Genomic DNA, 21,344 nt, shown 5'->3' on the forward strand with positions numbered 1-21,344 from the left:
GAAATAATTGCTGTTGCTCTTTGCTGTTCTCTGAGTTACATATGTTTATTTACAGATAGATAGATGGGGAGATAGAGATGGAGATATAGAGACTTGGGTGTCTTTGACAAGGGTGGTCAAGAGAGACAAATGAGGTGAATGTGACATTAACACTCACATGCGATTTTCATTCTGTTCTCTTCGGTGTTAAAGGCCAAAATGCCAGGGTAGAGTGAAGTCCGCCAAGCACTGTTTACATGAAGCGTCTATATAAATAGTTCATACCACCGCACTATAGCAAGAGCTGTCTGTCTCTACGCCTCCTGTTCCTGGTGTTCCCTAGCAACTGCTTTGGTTCCCATTGACAATCTTCTCAACGTATGTGTGCCCACGTTTGCTTAAAATTGCCTCCGATTTTGGCAAAAATGTGTTACACAGCAGACCTGCTTTATTTCACGGCTATAGAAAGTCATTTGGAACTTAATAAATGGGTCTCTTTGAGTTTTGCTCAGTGTTTGAAGCATGTGCCAAGTTTCTCCTCTTGTTTTCAAGTTCACGCTCTTGGCTTATGTGATTATCAGATCAACGTCTGCCAGGATCTGCCATCTTCTTATACAAACAAAAGTGTAGCATGTGACCAGATGTTGTTACAAGGTAACTGACTTCTCTTTTATCGTGGCTCTACTCTGTATTGAGATTCACAGCCGCCACCCCCTAAATGCGAGATTGCAATCGCTCAGTCTAAAGTAGTTCCAATTGTGTGAGTGCACCCATGGGAAAAGGGGTTACAGGTTTTGAATTCCCTCAAATGAATATGAATAAGGAAGAAAGGAGAAAAAAAATGGCCCAGCACTCACTCAGTTTTTTTAAGTGTATTTCCTTCTCACGATTCCCTGGGTTGACACAGGGCGAGTACTCTGAACAAGTTCATATTCATGCTATCCCAAATTACATATGAACTGAACTGAAAATTACTTATGAGATGAATAATCACCAATTTTCACATTCTGAACACATTTTAATGGCCACTATATCACTGTGATATTTTTTTACTTTTCACTATAATGAGTTAACACAACAAAACAAACAAACATGTATTTCAAAACTGGGTTTTTCAGAGTATCATATAAATGTGCCTGGAATGTAAAGAAGCCTGTCTCCAAACCACTTTAGATCAATTTCTGTTATTAAAGGTATATTTTTTCATTTCCAACGAAATAATTTATGCAACACAATTCAGTGGGCTACATACTGAACCTAAAGGAAAGAAACAAAGTATCGATCCAATACCAATACCAGCATTGGTATCGATACTATCAATATTTGCCCACCTCTAGCTCATACTGATGAGTGAGAAGAAGACTCTAGCTGCTTCTCTTCAGTGTAAACATTAACAGTGTGGAAATATATATCTGGTGAATGTTAAACATACACTGTCTTGCCATAATATATCCTGTCCTGTATAAACTGTTTTTAAATCACACAGAGGATCTGGAGTAGACCCCACTCCAAAAATGTTGCAAATGAGAGCTGAAATTTAAATCTAGAGCCCAAATTTAGACATACTTTGGCCTTTAATGATGCTTGGTGATCGGAATAAGATGGGGCTCCAGGACACGGCGAAAGCTTCTGATACATGAAAATATGTGTAAAATAAGTGCTGCTCTAGTGTTTTTCCACATAGAGTGGTGTATCTGACAGTAATTTTACACTATTTAAAAAAATAAAAAAAATAAAAAATAAAAACCTTGTCTCACCTCGTCAATCACGGAACAGAAACATGGTTTACACAGAGCTGTGGCTCTCAGCAGGTCTCTGTCAGAGGATAGAAACAAAGTACTGATCCTATCATGCTAATATCGATCCCATACCAATACCAGCGTTGGTATTGAAACTATCGATATTTGGATCAATACACCCACCTCTTGCTCATCCCAATAAGTGGGATGAAGATTCTAGCTGCTTCTCCTCAGTGTAAACATTAACACTATGAAAGTATATATCTGGTGAATGTCAACACCATACTGTATTGCCATAATATATCCTGACCTGTATAAACTGTTTTTAAATCATACAGTGGCAAAGAGAAGCTCTGGTGTAGACCCCACTCCAAGTCCGACATATTTTGGCCTTAAAAGATGCTTGGTGATAGGAATACGATGGCTTTCCAGGACACAGAGAAAGCCTCTGATGCATGAAAATATGTTAAAGTACTGCTGCAGGAGTGTTTTTCCACTTAGTGGTGTGTCTGCCAGTAATGTCGCACTCTTAAAAAAATTAAATAAATAAATAATCTTGTCTCGCCATGTCTTTCACTGAACGAAAACTGAGTTTGCACAGTGCCATTGCTCTCTGCAGGTCTCTGTCAGCCAGTTAATATGGAGACACACCTGCGCACACACACACAAACATCCTACTTGCCCTGTGGAAATGTCAGACATCAGTGCCTGTGCCCACCGTTTCAACGTCTGCACGTCTTTAAAAGGATAATATCAGTCACACCCATGAGCTGGTGCACAACATTCTCTCTGAGGTTTGAACGTACATGTACAGACACAGCAGCATATTTTTCATCTCACATTAAGTTGTGTTTGTTTTGGTGGTGGCCTTCCCTCAGGCCTTGTCACCATTACTGCACGTTACAGCACTCTGCACAGTGGTGAAGGCTAATGTCCCTCGGCCCAGATGAGTGTTACTTCATGCACATATCGTGGACAAACTGTACGTATATCCTTTCCCCCCTAAACAGTGTTGATGATCTGAGCCTGCCCTGTGGGAAGCTACATGTGATTAAGCCACAGCTGCAAACTCCAAGCTCACTGTTTTTCTTTTTGCTGACATATAATGGTGAAAATACACTTCTCAGAATAATTAAAGGAACACTCTAAAAACATCAGATCTTTATGGGAGAAAAACCTCATGCTGGATATTTATACTGATATGGACTAGATAATGTGTTGGGAACAAAAAGGATGCTACAACATTTGATAGAAATTAAAATGATCAACATATAGAGGGCTGAATTAAAAGAGACTCCAAACATCAAATTGCAAAGTTGCATTGCAGCAACTCAAAATGGTATTCAGTAGTTTGTTTGGCAATAGATGGTGTCCCAAGGAATCCCCTCCCAGATATGGACCAAGACATCACTGAGTTTCTGGTCAGATTGAGGTGCATACTATTGCCACGGCTTCTCCAGACTCTTTCATGTCTGGACATGCTAATTCCGGTATTCTATGGCAAAACACACGGTGCTGGGTAGTGAGCACAGCGTCCTAGAGTAGCAGTCCTCGAGTAGCCATCCCCGAGTTGAGGCTCAGGTGTGAAATGTATAGTTTTCAGGGTTTTTATCTTTTTTTTTTTAAATTGTTTTTATTGTTAAATGGGTTTCCCTGGGTCTTTTCCCATGTGTTATGAATAAATCTTCTTTTTTGGTACTGGTACAGCTTTTATTTTGTTGTATTTATCCGCGACACCTTAAAGGCCTTGAAAATATCGTTGGACATAAACTGGTCTGTGGCGCAAAAAGGTTGGGGGCTGCTGTCCTAGAGGACGTCGGGTCCCCAAGCCACCCTCAGGAAGTCTGTTTTTGATTCTGACACTGACTCTAGACCAGGGGTGGACAACTCCAGGCCTCAAGGGTCGGTGTCCTGCAGGCTTTAGATCTCACCCTGGGTCAACCCACCTGAATCAAATGATTAGTTCATTACCAGGCCTCTGGAGAACTTCAAGATATGCTGAGGAGGTAATTTAGCCATTTAAATCAGCTGTGTTTGATCAAGGATATATCTAAAACCTGCAGGACACCGGGCCTTGAGGCCTGGAGTTGCCCACCCCTACTCTAGACAAATGCAAAGCTGGTGAAAAAATAAAAGTGGCATCCACCTGTAGCCTAAAGCTATTTCTGTTATAGAAGTTGTGTCATTGTTGCTCCTTTTTCAGTAACAGCAAAGCAACTGAAACTGATTAGCACCCCCATCTGCTACTTAACTGTTCACTTCATTATACCATAAGTTTAACTGCTTACTCTGATTGAAAAGTGTTCCTTTTTTTTTTAGTAGTGTATGTAGTGATGGTGAGTGAGAGAGAGATAGTGAGTCTGTAGATTACTGGTGTTGATGGCTGCAGTCTATAGAAGACATACTTCCTGTGTCCCTGACATGACACGACCTGAGTTATGTGGGATAGGTGAGGAGTGTTCACGCATACAGCTGTCATGTGAGAAGAAGGATCTGCAGTTTAAAATATGTAGTGGGATGGCGGGCCAGTAATGAAAATGTAATGTGCAGTGGAGTGTTTGACACCAGCAAGGCCTTGTTCATATTTGTATAGGCCATCTGTCCAGTCCAGGCACGTGACACTGGGAAACATCTATTAGCAGCGCACTGTGTTAATTTTATACTGAATGGAGACTTTTGAAGGTGCCAGTGAAAAACACTGGCAGCAAAGCCAACGTATGTGCCAATGACTAAACTGCTCAATGTCTCAACATCTAAATCTTGCAAATATAAGGTCTTTAAAAACAAGAGCCAAAACTATAAAGCAAACAAAGCTTAATGATGATTTACCAAAGTAATGGTTTCAACGTTTTAGAAATAAAGCCTTTACATCCCGGCAGGACTGTTTGTTTCACGCACCTTCGCCCGCAGGCCCCTCTGCTGCGCTCATTAAAGAGGGGTCGCTGTAGTTGGGTGTTTTTTTTGTTTTTGTTGTTGTTTTTGTTTTTTTTTAATCTGCGTCACATTGGTAACGACTGAAAACATTAAAGCAAAGGTGTCTCACTCTGATTTAAAAGAAAATAGTCTTCTTTTTGTGAGGTTTTAGATTACTACTAGTTTGAGCCCCGTTATATTAGACTAAAATTAATAGATTAATAATATTAATTAAGTACCTGACAGAGTATTTACCTGCCTTAGAAAGCCGACTAATCATATAGGGAGTCTGTGTTACCTTATTTGACAGAAATCTTAGCTTTTACTGTTGTTTCTCCATTACGATGAAAACATGCTGGTGATCTTCTTTTCCTCCTGGGGTAAATGGCATAAAAGTTTTCATGGCATGTAGGCCTTGTTTATACAATGTTTAAAGCACAAAGTCAAATGTTGGGCTAAAGCTTGGTCCCTTTTTTGTGAGAGGAGTGCGTTATCCTCTCTGAGCGTAGACGATCTCTGTCGCTGCTGGTTTTGACAGCGGTAGGGGAGCTGCTGGGGAGAGCGGAGGACCCGTGTGGACCACAGCTTGCTGTAGCAGCGGCTGAGAGGGGGGGGGGCGGACACGCACCAGCCGGACACAGACTCTGAAACACACACACCTACCCACAACACACACGCGCGCTTCTCTCAGCCTTTTCAGCAGCATCAACACACATTTCACTGACGGGGTGGAGGAAACAACAGTCGGGTTGCAGAAAACGGTGAGTGTTTCTAATCTCTTTTGCTTCATCAAAGATGGAGTGGGGGGTGTGAAGGAGGGGGGTGTCTTTATTCTTTCATCCCCCCCACGACATAATAATGAATAATGGTGCAGCGAGTGTGTCAAGTCTTGTCATCTGCCGCGATGTCCCTGTGATGCTGGCTGGTCCAGGATGCCCAGGTTTGCGGTAATACAGCAATATGGACGCCCGGTATTATTTTGGATGCCGCCGAGTATGAGGCAGACGTTGCAGTGCGTGCACTAGCCGCACTGCATCTTGAGGAGCAGTAGCATCAAAGCCACAGGAGGGGAGGGAAAGCGGTTTGTCGGTGGGCCCTGGCGTTGAATGAAGCTGCTGGTGCAGCAGGGTCGGTGCTGCCGGCCGGTGCGGGCAGGCCCGTGAAAGCGCTGAGCGGATTACTTGATGTCTGCTGGTGATGCTGCCAGCTGTAGCTCAGCTCCCCCCCTCCATCCTCCCGGTGTCATTTCAAGTGTTTTGACTTAAAGGAAAGCTTAAGCCGCCCTTGATTTCATATCAGAGATTTTGAGATGTAGGGTAAGAGCTCGACTGATTATAGTCGATAAAACGAAACCATTCTACATGAGTTTGGAGGACAAAGGCACCCAGAGACGAGGACAGCCTTTAATATTTTTTAAGATTTGCTTGAAATATACATCAGCAGTCATATTAAACCCAATATTATTATTATTATTACATCAGCTAAAAAAATGTTGTTCACCTTGTCATATAATTGTAATAGTAGCATTTTAGCAGTCCTTTGTCATTAACGATTAGTGAATATTACTGAGCAAATGTTGGCCATGTTCTAATGAACTTGTGAGTTGGAAGTTTGTTAAAGTGTAGACAGTTTAAGACAAAATGCTGTAAAATGTAGAAATCTATGATTCTCAGTGAGTGTACCTGAATACTGCAAAATGTGCATTTAGAAATAAAGAATACTGCAGTCACCGAAGGATTAGACAGCACTCCAACATTAGTAGGAATGTGAGCGTTTCTGCCATTCATCTAGACGTATTACAGTGGTTATGTGAGTGCGTTGTGTGTTTGCACTTTGTTAGAATGGTGTGATGCAGTGTTAAGGGTTAGTTAGCAATGGGCCATGATGGTGTAGATGCTGTAGTGATCATCTGCATGGAAGGAAATGTGCAATACAGAGTTGTGACAAAGCTGATGTCCTGCCGCAGTCCAAGAAAGACAAGAAACTGAGTTTAGGGCACACTGGGGACGACATGTGATTTTACTGTGGGGATTATTGTGGTCATGCTAAAAAAATAGTATAATGCATCCAAACAGCTGTCAGTATTATACATTAAAGCGTAGAATCAATACAGAACATTTCTGCTGTTGTATAGATGTAGGCAGGATGAAAAGTAAATAATTTTTTAAATTCTACTAGTTCTGACTGTAATTTAACAGACAAGTTGCTTACAGTGTGGGACTGCAGATGTGAATGTGCTGGAGACTGTTCTGAAGCTACAGCATGGTCTGTGCCTGTGGATGAGATGAAGGTGGAGCTGAATAAACAGAACGTATTTGCTATAACAGCACAAGTGTGGGAGAAAAGTTGATATAGCATAGTATTGCAGTATTTTGCATGACGGTGTATCAATACAGGAACACCAAATAGCAGTATTTTTTAAAATAAATTTGATTTCTCTGTGAATATTATGAACAAGAGGGCTCATCTCATGCACCGCTATCCTGGGATAATGTTAGTTGAGCAAATTTACTTTAAATCTGCTCAGCCGAAAAACCGTCCCACTGCTGCCTCCTAATTCAGAGCAAGCTAATAGTTCAGTCACAAGTACCAGTTTTGGTTGTAATTGCACAGGTTGCTTGATAGGAGGCAACATTTCTGCAAACAGATGCAGTTTGACATAATTGTAACAGTTAAATGTGAATATCTGTCTATGTAGATATGATAGACAGAAATGTAGATAACAAATATATGTAGATAGAAAATATGGGATTTTTTGACAATTTATCACAGTTAATTGTTGTATTATCAGGAAGAAATTGCATGAAATTGCTAACGTGATCCCATTCTATTGCAGACTGATATCTGATTGATATCAGATATCACCAAATGTTGATATTTTATTAAATAAAATATCATATCATACCATAATATCATATCATGAATGAACTATTGTGATAGTGTTCTGTTGTGGGATTTCCACCTCTACATAATATAGACTCAAATGTAAATGCAATGTAATGTAAATGACTGCAGCCCTGATTTGCTTATTCATTGTGATTTCAAGGAACTGAGCCCAGTGTCCCTGTTATGCAGTGAAAAACAAACAAACAAGCACTGCTCTTTGCGTAGTGTTTAATTAAATGCATACATGCTTGTTCTATATGCTGCAGAAAGTCACTAGTGACTTCCACACCTGGCTGCAAAACAGTCCATGAGTGGGTAGAATCTTTTTGGAGGCAATAAGAATGGCACTGTGTGTCACTGCAGAATTGAAAGTGTGAGTTTTGTGGGGGTTTTCCTTGGGGTACTAACATTTGCAGCGTGATTCAATATGACTTGATGCCGTGTGCCCACTCTGACCCAGGGGCAGAGTCACTGGCCACACCTAAAATTTGCTAGCGCCCCCTGGCATGACTATCCAAAGATGGTAATAATTTTAGTAAACGTGAACACAAGCGAGAGGAAGACAGCCTACAATGAGTTGAAACATTAACTTGTTATTTATTACTACATATGCAGTTTTTGTCATTCGTATTGTGTCACTTTGCACATCCCTCACGATCTTCTGTTTTTTGGTGTGCCACCCCAATATTTTTGTAGCCCCCATATGGTCACCCCTATGAAAAAATTCTGAAAAAATTGACCCTGCATAGGAAAGTACTTTAGAGCACAGAAAATATTTGCAGGTTTAATAATTGTTGCAGTGAACAGGAAGCCTATAATTGTGTTGTGCGAGGCGGCACCAGAATGCTAATATCAACCTGCTAACCTACATTTCGAAAGCTCCAGTCAGCATTTAACTCTCTGTTCTTTTATAATCTCCAGGAAAACACAGCGAGAGCTGAGACTGCAAGGAAACATATCTTTAACTGCCTTTAAGGTTTTAATTTCTTCTAAAACGTATGTGACGAAGCTCTCTGCAGTTATACGATCTCCTGCCAAAGCCAGCCAATGTTAGGACACAGAAAAAAATACACAGGTGAGAATTAATAGAAAAAAAAAAAGATTGTACACAGTTGTAACTGACAGGTACCGAATTATATTGAAGCTTTTCACTGAAAACATTTTGACAAGTCATAGCACGGAAAAGCACAGGTTTGAAAAATGAAATGAAAAGTCTGAACTACATCAAGACACTTGAATATAACAGTACCGCTATTACATATCGTCTCAGCTTTTATTTGACGAGTCAACAATTCCTTCAGGTCCTTTTCTCTTTATTTAAAAATGTCACCTAAAATAATCTTCTCTTTTAAAAGTAGCAAACATCGGGTTTATTTAAATGTTCTTGCAGCTGTAAATAGTGTTATAATAGTAGTACTATAATTGTTATCCCATGGCATGGCAGGTGTTGCATGTTGGCACTGTGGGCATGACTGCTGTTGGTGAGCTTTTCCCCCATGAGACATCAGACGACATAGCTCCAGTCTCCTGTGAAAACTCCCCGGCCTGTCAGAGCAGTGCCAGCACTGAGCCATTACTCATGGCAGATGCACTGTCACCATCACTCTCCCGCTCTCCCATTTATCCACAGCCCATTAGACGAGAAGTCAGGCGATGGAGCTCGAAGTTTTGGTTTTGGTGTATTCTCATTCTAACCGCTGTCGACTTAAATGATCGAACGATCTAGAAACCAGAGACAGGTATGATGTTGTTTTTAGACTGATTGGGGATCAGGGTTCAGGTCAGCTTCCTTATATAACACCAAGGATTTAAATTAGTTTCATTCTCTGAAAAGGTTTTCTTTTCCATAGTATAGCTGTGATTAGAGCTTGAGGTTATTACAGTGGAAAATAACCTCAAGGAAGAATTACAGGCATAATTAGGTCAACTTTTAAAACCAGAAAAATGAATGAAGAAAGAATATATGTGCATGAAGCGAATGGCCACTTTGTTAGATACACCTGTTCAACTGCTCATTAACTAAATTATCCAAACAGCAAATCACACAGCGGCAACTTAGTGTATTTAGGTATGTAGACATGATAAATGTGACCTGTTGAAGTTCAAATTGGGCTTCAGAATGGGGAAGAAAGGTCACATAATTGACTTTGACAGTAGCATAGGTGTTGGTGGCAGACTGGCTGTTCTGAGTATTGCAGAAACTGCTTATTTACTGCGATTTCCCCCACACAGTCAACTCTATGGTTTACAAAGAATGGTCAGAAAAAGGGAAAAAAATGCATGAATGCACATCATGTTAAACCTTGAAGCAGGTGGGCTATAGCAGCAGAAGACCACAACTGGTACCACTCAAGTCAGCTAAGAAGCTGAATCTGAGGCCATGGTTTACACAGCCTCACACACACAGCCTACCCGAGTGTTGTTGCTGACCATGTTCATTCTATCTGAAGCCTTCAACCATCTTCTGATGGCGACTTCCAGCAGGATAGCACACCATGTCACAAAGCTCAAATCATCGCAAAATGGTGCCCTGAAAATGAAATCAGCTCACTGCACTCAAATGGCCTCGACACTCACCAGATATGAATCCAATAGAGCACCTTTGGAGAGATGGAGGAGATGCATACTGTGGATGTGCAACCAACAAATCTGCTGCGCCTGTGGGATGTTGTCATGTCAGTATGGACCAAAATGTGTGAGCAATGTTTCCAGCACCTTGTTGAATTTGTGCAATTAAGAATTAATATTGAAGGCAAACGAGATCCAACCTGTAAAGCAAAGTGCAACTAATAGTAATGATGAATTAATATAGTACATTTAATTTAATTTAATTTTTACTTTGCCATTTTTTAGGTTAATGTGATTTAATTAGTGACAAAATAATATGTTAGCATTATTAATACATTTGCAGTTTTTTTCATAAACTTAATAGAATCCCATTGAAAAAAAATTACATTTACCGTTTCCTAATTTCAAATGTCTTTGAATTCCTGTTCTTGTTCTAACAGATCAAATTATTTCATGTAAAAATAAAGAAAAACATTGTAAAAATTACATTTTATAATCATAAACTTTGAAAAATAAACTTCTCTGTTGATTAGTTGTTAAATTCAACTGGAAAAACATACAAGTATCCTACTTTAACTATTATGAGGCTCCCATAGGAGAGCTTGTACATTATTACCTCCAGTATGTGTTTGATGTGTCATTTTTCTTTCAGAATTGGTGTTTAATATATTGAAATTGGAAACAACAAGGAAACATTGCTTCTTTTGTTAAATTTGTCTACAGAGATAGTTTTTTTTCTTGCCAGTACTACATAAGAACAATAAAGTATTCAGGTGCACATACTAATGAAGTCACAACAGGAGCATCTTGGGGTTTTGTCTTCAGACCAGATTTACTCATTCGTGCTGTGGAAGCTGCAGCCGAATGAACACAATTAGCATCATAGTATATCATAGGTCCTTTGGTACTCTGGGTTAATAGCACCCTGCGGCGATGGTGGGGTGGGGGAACATAAACATCACCCCTCATCTTTGCTGTACCGCTTGGCTCATGGCTGAATGTGTCTGGGTGGCTGTTTTCATTAACGGATTGGAACACATGAAAATTAGCATCAGTGGTTGAAGATTGATGAATTAGAGAATGGGGACAAGTTAAAGCCAGGGCTGGAAGGTGACACATAGCTTCTGCTGGAAGGTCTCTGATAGAGCAGATGCTAGTGTTCTCCTCTCCTTTTTTATACAAGACAGATGGTTTTGTAATTGAGTGTGTGTGTGTGTGTGTGTGTGTGTGTGTGTGTGTGTGTGTGTGTGTGTGCGTTTTCCATTTTTGGAATATGATGTTGTTGCGGGAAGATGGAAGAGACCCAGTTTTGCTCAGTGAGGGGCTTTGAGGACTACAGCAAATAAGCTGTTTTGTGTCAAGCAGATCTGATTTTCTGCAAGACTAAATTCAAGTATTTGATGTCTTTGCTAACATAAACACCAAGCTAGAGCTTAAATTAAAAACTGAATCTCCAGCTAAGGCAGGGCGATATCTCGATTCACCTTGATATCTTTGATTGTGTCTTGTTTTGTGATCAGCTCAATAAGTTGCATCTTTCCAACTGTCGTAGGGTAGACAGTGAGCTAGAACCAGATTTTCATTTAAACAAGTCAGTCCTTCAAGCTAGACATATGAAAATGGTGTCTATTTGCAGCTACCAGTAGGCACCCCCCTCCTAAACCTACTTGACCCCTTTGAAAATGAGATGTTAAATCTCAAGAGGCTTGATGCATTTTTAACTGCTCAGCAGACTGCATTCAGTGATAAACATTCAGGTTATGAAGGAGACATCTGATGGTTTTCTTAAAGAACTTCAAAATCTCCAGTGTTGAATGCCATGGATAAGCTGCTCATGCAGGTTTGAAGCATGTTCTTTATGTTGTACAAAAATTGTATTTTAAACCAAACTGTGATATTTTTCCAACTTTAATCAAGTGGTTTTAATTCAGAAAACAACGACGATCTAACAGCGAGTTAGATCAAAATACAAAATACTAAAGTCCAAAAGACAAGTCTTGAACTTATGTGCAGCTTTGAGAGTTGGTTAATTTACTCCTTTTCCACATATGCAGTCTAATTTTATGAACTTTGTTGCCATAGAAAAACAATGGCTAACTTTTGATTACCTGAGAGAATGAAACCAGGTCTTATTATGCAGAGACAGCCACCTACTGGTACTATGAGACTGATAATACTAGATAACGTCTATTCACTGGGCTGACAACATCCAAACCAAGTGGCAGGGACTGTGTACAGAGTTACACACAGAAAACAATATTGTCCTAACTGATTTATGGGCAGGCTGATATTACTGGCTAATATTAAATATTTGCCGATTTGTTGCTATTAATGTAAATAATTTAATGTAAAGAAGAGAAAAGAGAAACACCATTCAACCATGTTATAAGGGTTGATGTTGCATACTTTGTCCACAAGACAATACATGTTTGGAATGTCACAAAGACAACAACCAGTAAATCCAAGCAGAGTTGGGCAAAGCATATATCTCTATCTCTATATATATCAGATTTTTTACATCACCAATTATCAGTATTGGTATCGTTCATAAAAAACCTAAATTGATATCGCTCTGCAAAAAAACACAGCTACAGTACAGAGAGCTTAAAAAGCCTTTTGTGGAATTTTAAAAAAAAAGTTAAAAATATTTATTAATTGAATTATGAAATGAAAGGAAAGAAAAGAGAAATGGGAAGGCACAATGCTGGAGAATAGAGTGAAGGAGCACAACAAGACTAAGATTAATAAAAGGATGCATGGCATAGCAATCTTGAACTCCTGGCTCACATGTATACACACATATTGAATCCTGCATGTGTCCACTAATATAGTAACACAACAATCAAGGCTAAACGATAATCAATAATGACTTTTATTTGCCCCTGTCACTATCTGCCCCTCAATATTATTTCAGGCCCTTTTGAATAGAAAGCAATCAGTAAGTGTGACCCTGCTTGTAGACTGCAGGTGAGTTGCCTGTGGGGATCAGGTGGGCAACAGATGGTAGAGTGGGTGAGAGCAGATGAGTTGCCAGACTGGTGGTAGATGTCACTTGCTGAGTGTAAAAAAAAAAAAAAAAAAAAACAAAAGTCCAACATGTATTTCTGAAGGGCTGATTTGATTTCATATACTGAGACATATGCACAGTTTATTTAGATATGATTATCTTCACAACATAGCAGATGTCTCGAGATCTCTTAAAACCACATAGATTTCCACTTCTGACAAACTGCAAATTCTTCCAGTTCCTCTTATCCCTGAAGTTTTTTTTTTTTTTTAAATATACTGTTAAGGAGACAAAGGAAGCATGCTCAAATCCCGGCGGTGTGAGCTTAATTCATTGTATAGGCAGCTTAAAAATAAAATTACCCCCATGCAGCCGAATCTTTGTCACAGCTCTAAAATGATTAGTAAGGATTTAAGTCAAAGAAGCCATTAAAGAACCTCTTTTATCGCGCCAGACATCCAATTGGTTCAAGGCACCAGCATCACATGACAATTGTGAACCAACCAGCCTTAACAATGACTATTAAGGTTGTATTTATAGGGTATAATTGAATCTGGCAGCTTTTAACTACATATGCAGCCGCAAATAACTGCATCATCACTTTATATAAGAGTGGAGGAATTTTATCTTAAAGTTTTCATACTTGATTTGCAGAGTGTGTAATTATGCATTGCTTTTTAAGCCCTTTCACTGACCTGAATCAGACAGTGCTCTTACCACACCTACACCAGCCCGAGTAGCCTACACCTGCATGGAAGACTGGAGTCGTTTCCTCAGGAGAAAGTGAGCCCGGTCCCAGTTGCTCGTGGGGGTTACTCTGAAATGAGCGTCTGCTAATCGTCAGTATAGGAGTGGTAGAAGTGCTTCGGTTCAATGGAGCCCGCATATGTCCTCAACCCTGCTTGTCTGACCTCGGAGAAAGGCTCTTCTGAGCACTCCCTCAGTAAGAGTCCTCGGCTTGCACTCAAAGAATGGCTTTGTGGAGAAAAATAAACTGTGCAGTGAGCAGATGAGCAGGATCGAGAAGACAAGCGGTTCTCAGTGTGGAAAAGCTATCCATCAGCAGACTGATAAACCTATTAAAGACCCTCAAGTTTGTCAGCCTTGAAGATAAGAAATAAAAAGAAAGGCATCTGTCATGTTAATATATATATATATATATATATATATATATATATATATATATATATCTTTTAATACTTGTTTATTCAAACTTTAATTTTATTTGAACCGGATGAGTTATATGCTCAGATGCTTAAACTGCACTATGGAGAGACTGGAAATCCCCATGCTGTTTGAACCAACACAGATCTTCCATTGTCACCACAATAACATATATAAGGTACCGAGTTGCATTTAATCTGCTAATGCAAAATTACATACTCTTTTCTATTACAATTGCTAGAAAAATTACAACAAATATACAATTTTACCTAAAAATATGCTTTTATGATAATGCTTTTTTGTGCACCAATCCATTTAAATGTACTTCCAGCATATTTTTTTTGTTAGCTGACTTGATGAAAACCAGGCTGCAGAGTCTGACTTGCCGGAAAAGAAGACGTCTTGTCCCTTTTTTCTTACTCAGCATTATTTTTATGCATTTGTGTGACTGCATTTATACGTCAGTAGCATTTCCCATCAGCGAGAAGGCTGCAGACTGTGACTCTAGCTGCTCTGACCTCTCTGTCTCCTTTACCTTCATAGCTGCTGAGCTGGTGTGTTTTAGGGCTGCCAGTTACTCTGTATTGTCCTTTCAGTGCCAGGTTGTGTTACTCACCTTGGCTGACAAATGCATCATTGGCTATTGTCATAGCACTTTATCTTATTGGAGCTTTACAGACAGAAGAGACGAACACTTTAATAGAATATATCTCTAATGTATTGATTTTATATTTTTGCTTTATTCTGCCTTAGTTGCTTCTGATAATGCTCATCTGTTCAGCAAGAAGCAATTTTGTGAATCTCAGTGGCTGATACTGATCAAAGGATTAAACAGATTACAATCAGGCAGTTTCCTACTAAATTAGCTACTAGATCTTCTGCAGTCTTTTGATCTTTTGTATCTCTCTTCTGTGGGAAAGAGATAACCATGAGGCCTCTGCTGCAGATATAGACTGCAGATACTCACAGGAAGATTGAGATCAGACAAGCTATGTCCACGTAAGCAAACTGTGTGATATGCTAACTATATATACTATAATATATATCTATAAGCAAACTTCCTGTCCTATAACAAAATAATAGTGTTGGTGGTACTGGAAAGAGCTACAAAAATTAAATGAAAATAAGCTGCTGTACATCCACCTTTACCTGACATATTATACCAAATAAAAGAAGGTGGAACAGATTTATATCAATATAAATTAAATTTGTATATTAAACATGTTAGTGACATGCACCATATTCCAGTATAATTTTTACTTTTTTACTCTTTTCCAATCACCCCCATAATTTTCCTGACTTGTGGAAAACTTGTGGCTGCTGACTTGTGGCTGGTTCTGAACCCTGGGTAGCTTTAGCCTTAGCCACTTTGTGTCTGTTAACTTCTTTAAAATTTTGCTTTTCAGCTGGGTGAAGGTGATTAGGTTTGCTGCTACAAACTCTGTATCTTCTCTCACAGTGGGGAGCTTCCATGGTAACGACATTTCTCTGTGACTGTGCACTCTGCTAGTTGCATCATTGTACAAGCCTTACGACATCATCACCAGTCTGGGCTAAGAACACTGGAAATCATCCGATTGCGGTCTCTGCTCGGTCCGTCGGTGCATCTCTATGTACCAGTATTTTTTTAAGTTGAAAAAATAATAATTTTAATTTAAGTTATGTAAAGCTTTTTTCCTCCAGCTGATATACGTAATATATTGTTACATATCTTCCTTTGGTAATTCTCTCAACAGAAGAAAAGTAACGTTACGAATTATGGGATTTGAATGCATCCACATTATTTAAACTATAACTACTTCCATGACTGGAGGGACTGCATACATCTCTGCACTTCTCAGTTTGCCGAGCATTCTTTTCCCCCTTGTGTCCTTCCAAGCGTTTTCCCACCGTATGCACACTGCTGGTATTGACCCACAACCCACTCCATCTCTCCTCCACTTTCAGCTGTGATCTGTGACTCACAAAGCCTATTTAACCTTTATTCACTGGCTGCAAGCTGGTTTTTTTTTACTTGTTTGTTTCTTTGCTTCTAGTTTTTATGGAAATGTTGTAGAATGTGGCTTTTGGCAGAGTCGAAGTGTGTGTGCTGTATATCATGTGGGGCATTTAACCATAAAGACCTTCTTCCCCTTTAAGCTATTAAATGACAGCATAAAAGACCCCAGGTTGTGATAAATGCAAAGGCACAGGAAACCACTGTTGCTTTGTTATATATTATTTCAAGCCAGGCATCCGTTACAGCTATGTGATATACCAGCTGCAAGATAGTCAATCCACAAAAGGACCCTCAATAAGTGGAAGACCAGCTACATTTCTAAAGCCGGTATCATGTACTTTTCCCATGGTAAGCTCGTCTGGGTACACATTCATATAGGCAGGTAACACAAGCTATCAGGTGACAAGGGAGTGTCCTGTCAGGGTTGGATCACATTAACCGTCACTTTTTCGGTCAACAATGATAACAGCTACTAGTGCCATATTAGTGGTGTTATTATGGCCTTAATACCATACTCCTGGATTTTGTTATATTTCCTTATCCATTTGCCAGTGTTTATAATTTCTTTCAAAGCTGGTTATTTGAAAGAAGGCATGACTAAAAGAGTGTGTACCTTACATTAAGATGTAGCTCATTATGATTAAAAGACAGGATACAATACTCTTTGTGACATCACGCTCCTACCATTGTGGATCCTGTGTTTCATAAATATTGCAGCATTGCCTGTGCTCCTCCATATTTACCTTTGTCTTTGCCTCTGGACATAAAAAGTGAGAGAAATGTCTTTTATATATATATATATATATATATATATATATATATATATATATATTCTGAAACAGAGCACTTAGAGATGGACAGGATCCCACCTGTGATTGCAAGACCACCAGGCACTCAGTGGGTTATTGTTGGGAGCAGCAATTGATATACATGGTGCGGGGGAGAGGGACCAAAAGCAGGGATGCAGAGCTGGCTATCGCGTCCAGCTGTGAACATAACAACAGAAACCACCACTTCCTACCCAACGCTAGATCCCTCGCAAACAACATGGGAGAACTACCATCATAGATTTACTGCAACTGCTTTGTCTTGGAGTGTTGTCTACTGATTGTAACTGAATCATGGCTCCATCCAAACATCCCCAATGGCTCAGTGGAGTTACTGTGCTGGACCCTACACAGCCAGGGCTGCATCAAAGACTCTCGTAAGGGAAGAGTTTGTTGGCTCTGTGCTTATGTGCTTCAGGACTGGTGCCATGACAGTAGAATTATAGACAGTCACTGCTCACCAGACCTAAAGGCCTGGTCATTCAATGCAGGCCCTTCTATCTACCTCTTGAGTTGACAGTAGCCATAGTTATCATTATTTACATCCCCCCCAATGCTAACGTTAACTCAGCACTCAACCACACACCCGGAGGATGTTCATATTGTTGCTGGGGACAAGGTATGTTTGCAATCTGTACTCCCCAAATTCCATCAACATGTTAAATGTCCTACGGGGGGACAGGACACTGGGCCATGTGTACAGTAACAACGAGCAGGTCTACAGAGCAACATGGCTCCCGCCCTAGGGCAATCTGAACTCCACTCTCTGCTCCTCATCCCTGCCTACACCCCCCTCAGGAAACAAACCCCTCCAAGCACCCAGGTCATTAAAACGTGACCAGATGATGCTCTCCTCCAGCTACAGGACTGTTTTGATCTGACAGACCGGTCCATCTTTGAACAGCAGGACCTGGAGACCTTCACTCAGTCTGTACTTTTCTACAGTTAGTGCTGTGTAGATAATATGACAGTGACCAAAACCACCTGGGCTTTTCCTAACCAAAATCTTTGGATGACGAGTGATGTACAGGCTCTGATTAGAACTCGTAATGCAGCCTTCAGGCGGAGGGACAGTTCTCTGTACAGCACCGCCAGAGCCACCATGAGGCAGGGCATCAAACTGGCCATGGAGGTCATCAGGACGAGGATAGAGACTTCTTCACAGACAACAACCCCCTGTGACGTGTGGAGAGACAACCAGGCCCTCATCAACTACAAATCAACTACAAATGCCAGAGCCCCCCCAACCCCTGACAGCAGCCTCAAACGCAGAGCAGTTAGGTTGAGTAAAGAGGGTTCCTCTAGAAACATGAGGTCAGGAGGATGGTGAGAGGCTGGGGCTGTGGTTAAAGCCTGCGCAGACCAACTGGCAGGGATCTTTACCAGGCTATTCCACCGTTTCCACCTATCTGAAGGCCTCCACTATCATTCCCATCACCAAAACGACAGCCTTGATGAGACCTATAGCCCTCATGTCTGTAGTCATGAAGTGTTTTGAGTGGATAGTGTCTCAGCATATCAGAGACGGTCTACTTCCTCTGTGTCCTGAGGAAGAATAACCTGGACCAGAAGCTGTTGCTGGCCATATAACCGCTCCTCAGTGGAGAGCATGCTCAGGGGTGGTTGGTACTCAGGGCCCACTACTGAGAACAGGAAGGCTGCGCAGAGGGTAATTAACACAGCCCAAAAAAATCATTGGCTGCCCTCTGCGATCCCTGGAGGCTGTCACCAGATCCTCCTGTGCACATTTGACATGAATTTTCATAAGTGCAATTTCCAGTTATATCTAAATAAAAATTATTTTGTGCCCCAGAGAGCAGCTTCTGAGGAGAAGAGGCAGTAGCTCATGCCATGCGTTTTTAGTAGGCTCAGGTTTATGATGATGTAGCCTGTAATGTTCCTGACTTCAACATAGGGGTTTATGCTGCAGATAGCCTAGGAGGTATGACTGTAGCATCCAGGAAATGCAAAAACATGCAAATATGTATCTTATCTCCTTGCTTAGGAGCATTGCTTTTTGGTGAATCAAAGCCAGGCTAAAAGACACTACACTGAATAATGAATTATTGAGTGCTTTTCCCCTCTTGTCACTTGCACTTGCAATCATCCATGTTATAGAGGCACATTTTGAAGTGGTGGCGATATACTGTTGTTTGCCTCTCTGTGAAATGGTAGCTGGATACAGGCTCACATAAGGGTAGTGGTTCTGCTATTCTCTGTCTGAGAATATGTTTTGTTTTTTTTTTAGTTTTTAATACTTCAAAATGTAATCACATACTAATATATAGACATTTTCATTAACACCCTTCTGTTTGATGATGTGGACCTGGCATTACAAATCCATAAGTATCAGGACATCTAGTTGCGGATGCATTCAAATCACATCTAGACATGGAGAGTATTGATTCTGGGATTAGGGTTAGGGACCAGGAGTGCATCAGTGCAGCTGAAGACTTTGCCCCATGTTTCCTTCACAACCTCATTAACACTGCATTGAGTAGAGTGGGTTAACTCAGTGTGTCTTTGATTGCCCAAATCTTTCCTGCTGTTATTATCATTGTCAACCATATTGTAATGAGCAAGAGAAAGCAGGACTTTCCTGCACAACACACTGTTTTAGTTATTTCTCTTTTGAGCAAAGTATTATATCAGGATTACAAACAACTAGTAAATAGAAGGCATTCTGTTGTGGACTGTCCCAATGTAAACCCTGAGCTGCAATGCTGTGAGCTACACTCATTAGTTCTGACAGCATCTGTTTTTAGTAGTACTAAACTGCTGACTAGGGTCATTCTATAGAGATAGCTACAGCCTCTCTTTTACAGCTGGGTCCATGTTGTCTCGCCTACCATGGGCTCAGCTCCACTCTTCAACAAGGCAGTGAAGCCCCGTGGGCAGAACTGAATAATCTCTGCTTCTTTGTGTGTGTGTTATGTGAGATGTGCTGACAGCAAGCTGCTGGGGTCTGCTACTTTGCTAAGTCCAGTAGTCCTAGTTTTCCCTGGTGTTATTGATCTCGGCCAAACAAGTGACTAAGCCCATAAACTCATCAGGAAAGTGTTTTCACAGGACAACACAGACTTCTATAGCTCCTTTTCTTCCAACAAGGAAGCTAGGTCCATGTTTTATTCTGTCTATTGGCAAAGTATGATATTTAAAAGATGTTCAGTTGGTACTAACAGGCCCAAACTGTTACAATAAAATTCTAGTATTCTGCATACCTTGGTTGTAATGAGTGGTTATTTGAATTACTGCAGTGTGGCAGTATTATTTAAGTGATTGTGCTTAAATAGTACTAATACTATTTAAAGTTTTTAAATCCAAAGCAGTGTGCTCAAAGATGCTAAAATGCTTAACAGACTAAGTGCACTTTGCTTGCGTGGATTCATCACTATGTAAAAACTGGCATCTTTACATAAATGTCTGTAAACCATTTGGTACTTTATTGATATAAATGTATGAATAAAATTTAAATATATTTAAAATAAAGAGGTTTACATCCTACTTTTTTGTGGCATAGTATCCAGTCTGAATTTACTTAATTTAACAGCCCTAAAATGTCACCCTAACCAGTCAGCTGTGATGTGTGGCCATGGTGAAGTACAAAAACCAACTACACTATAGAATACTGAGAATACAAGTCATGAATATTATTAAATCATGCCTAGCTCGACACAGTTCAACAATGGTGTTAATCGTGCTTGTGACTTGTCATTACTCCTACTATGCCCATGTTACCATTTTACTGGACCATTTGCTTTTTTTAGCAGCACAGCTGCCTTTTATAGTCACAGTGCTGATGATTTGCTGGAATGGACAGATTCGGAGACCTGGCCCAAAACAAGGTTTTTACTAGTCTTATGAGGAATGATAAGAGGTTTGTAGAAGTGAAAGAAACAACACATGAAATCTTTAAATCTCCTCCATAAGCCATGGAAAGGTGTGAAAAGATAGATATAGCAAGTCCCCAATAGTACTGAGATTGGTGTCAAAGAATGAGGCTACTGGGACGCAGACACAGTCTATTATCTACAGTGTCACAAATGTATCAAAATACCTTAACAGCTTTATCCAAATGATGGCAGAAGTGTGATATTAGCCTGTTTCAAACCTGCCAATCTTTGATAGGTTTGTAGGTCTCAGACTGATGTTTGCTGTCTGGTTTATTTTGTGTGCTGGAATTTGACTTTAGATCAATGGTGTTTGATTAAGAATTTGTTTAATCAAAATCAAGGCAAAGGTAGGAACCAAATAAAGGAGGT

The 21,344-nt window shown here is 40.2% G+C and overlaps 1 protein-coding gene across 8 annotated transcripts in view; it reads left to right on the forward strand.

Annotated features, from left to right (window-relative positions):
- Positions 1-5,151: 5,151 nt before the first annotated feature.
- nrcama (neuronal cell adhesion molecule a) overlaps positions 5,152-21,344 on the forward strand; it is a 59,403-nt gene continuing 43,210 nt past the window's right edge. For all 8 annotated transcript variants that reach the window (XM_084909533.1, XM_084909534.1, XM_084909532.1 and 5 more), the window contains exon 1: positions 5,152-5,392. The gene's annotated coding sequence lies outside the window, so the exon portion shown is untranslated. The remainder of the gene's footprint in view (positions 5,393-21,344) is intronic.

The sequence above is a fragment of the Perissodus microlepis genome, chromosome 17, assembly GCF_051167445.1.
Source record: "Perissodus microlepis isolate ML-2025 ecotype Zambia chromosome 17, ASM5116744v1, whole genome shotgun sequence".
Taxonomy (NCBI): Eukaryota; Metazoa; Chordata; class Actinopteri; order Cichliformes; family Cichlidae; genus Perissodus; species Perissodus microlepis.